The sequence below is a fragment of the Cebus imitator genome, unplaced genomic scaffold (genome assembly GCF_001604975.1).
Source record: "Cebus imitator isolate Cc_AM_T3 unplaced genomic scaffold, Cebus_imitator-1.0 Scaffold119, whole genome shotgun sequence".
NCBI classification, from domain to species: Eukaryota; Metazoa; Chordata; class Mammalia; order Primates; family Cebidae; genus Cebus; species Cebus imitator.
Window position 1 is genome coordinate 5,276,958 of NW_016107434.1, and position 2,695 is coordinate 5,279,652.

The following is a 2,695-nucleotide window of genomic DNA, read 5'->3' on the forward strand; positions in this document are numbered from 1 at the left end:
GAATACATAAGGCACTCAACTCTATAGGAAAAGTCTGATCATCCAATTTAAAAATGGACTAAAGATCTTTCTCAAAAAAACCAACATATAAATGGCAAAGAGGCATGCGAAAAGGTGCTCAACTTCACTGATGATCAGAGAAATGCAAACCAGCACTACAAGAGGAATCACCTAACCCCAGTTAAAATGGCTTATATCCAAAAGACAGGCGATAAGAAATGCTGGCTAGGATATGGAGAAAAGGGAACCCACCATTGATGGGAATGTAAATTAGTACAACCACTACGGAGAACAGTTTGGAGGTTTCTCATAAAAACTAAAAATAGAGCTACTGTAGGACCCAGCAATGCAATTGCTAGGTATACACACAAAAGAAAGGAAATCAAGATATTGAAGAGACATCTGCATTCCCATGCATATTGCGGCACTATTCATAATAGTCATGATTTGGAAGCAACCTGTGTGTCTATGAACAGATGAATAAATAAAGAAAATGTGGTTCATGTACAAAATGGAGTAATACTCAGCCATGAAAAAGAATGAGATCCTGTTATTTGCAACAAAATGAATAGAACTGGAAGTTATTATGTTAAATAAAATAAGCCAGAGACAGGAAGACAAATATCCCATGTTCTCACTTATTTATGGGAGCTAAAACTTAAAATAACTGAACTCATGGAGATAGAGAATAGAGTAATTGTTACCAGATACTGGGAAGAATACTAGGGTTAAGGGGAAGAATGGATAATGGTTATAAAAATACAGTTAGATGGAATAAATAAGTTCTAGTATTTGATAGCATGACAGGGTGACTATAGTACATTTTAAAATAACTAAAAGAGTATAATTGCATGGTTTGTAACACAAAGAAAGGATAAGTGCTTGAGGTAATGGATGTCCCATTTATCCTGATGTAATTATTATACATTGTATGCCTATACCAAAATAATTTTTAAAAAAAATTTTTTAATATAAAATAACAATCTGATATTACAACTCAAGTGACTAATAAAAGAAGAACAAACTAAACCCAAAGTCAGCAGAAGGAAAGAAATAACAAGGATCAGAACAGAAATCAATAAAATAGAGGCTAAAACTACAACAGAAAATAACTCAATGAAACAGTGGTTTTTCAGAAGGATAAACAAATCAACAAAACTTTAGCCAGACCAAGAAAAAAAGAGAATATATACCACATTTTTCAAAAGCCAAACTGTATCCCAAAGGGAGAGAAGGAAAGATAAAAAATATTATGGGTAGCAGTAAAAATACAGTGTTATCTTTTCCTTGGTTCTTAGACTTTCAAAAGAACACAGCAGGTTGATATTTAAAAATAATTGTGTTGGTTAGTAGTTTCCTCGGGGGAAATGAAAATTGTACTAAAAAAATAAAATTGAGACGACTTGTGAATGTGAGGTTTAAAAAAAACAAAAAAGTATTTTCTACTTTCAAATACAAGTCATGGTGTTTATTAGATGCCTTTAAATGCTTGTTAAGCTAAGCAAACTTTGATTGCCCCTCAGTTATAACTAATTACCTCACAGTGCAAAATTTATTTGTACAACCAAACATTATGTACAGTCAAGATTACTAGAATACTTACGACATAAGGTGCAAGTGAGACAATATTATGAGAAAAGAGCGCGTATTCGTTTAACAGGTTTATATATCCAAATCCACCACAACAGTGTTTGCTCTCTTGGCAACATTGAAAATAATAACAACATTTGAAGGCACCTATTTTGTGCCAGGCAATGCTCCGAGTCTTTTCTATGTATAATTTTATTTCCTACTTAATGCAACCTGAAGATATCAGGTCAGTACTATTGTATCTCTAATTTATGAAGAGTCAGAGGCACAAAGGGTAACTTAACCTAGTTGGAGATGGTATCTGATCCCAGGCAGGCTAACAATGGAGCCATGCATTTTACTATTGTCAGGGGAAAGGACCAACACTACAGAATGAAATAGATTACATCAAATCTAAGTCACTAATTGTGTGAGCTTATGCAAATTATTTGATCTTTCTGCCTATATTTGTTTAGACCGTAAAATAGAACTAATGATCATATTTTTGTCAGATAGCGGATATGATGAATGAGGTAAATCAATATAGGATCTCATACATAGTATTTATGGAATCTATTTCAGTTAATATTATTAATGTCTTTCATTTGTAGAGCTCTTCAGCATTTCCCAAACACTATTACATAGTTGTTCAGTTCATCCTCACAAATTCGGTCATATAGTTAAGGGAGATATTTCCATACTCATTTTGCAGATGAGATTCAAAGAAATCAAGAATACTGTCCAAGGTCACACATAGTAAATGGAGGAATCAGTTCTTCTGACTTCAAGTTTTATAAGAATTCTACTGTACCATACATCCTACTCTGGGAAATGTGGCTAAGTCCCACATAGCTAACTTCAGAACTACATTGCCATGCAAGACAAAGAGCTGGATTTATCCCAGAAAGGAATACTGTAAAGGAGAAACAATTTCAGTAGAAGAACTAAGGGATTTCTTTTTAGTAGTCAAGGTAATAACTACACAAATTATACAAATATTTACGTAAAACGTATTCCACATGCAAAATATGTTATTGAGTGAAAACGGCAGATCAGAAAACAATATTATTAAATTGTGCACAAATATGGAGTCATGGATTTATGGGTAATTTAGATTCTTTGCTTC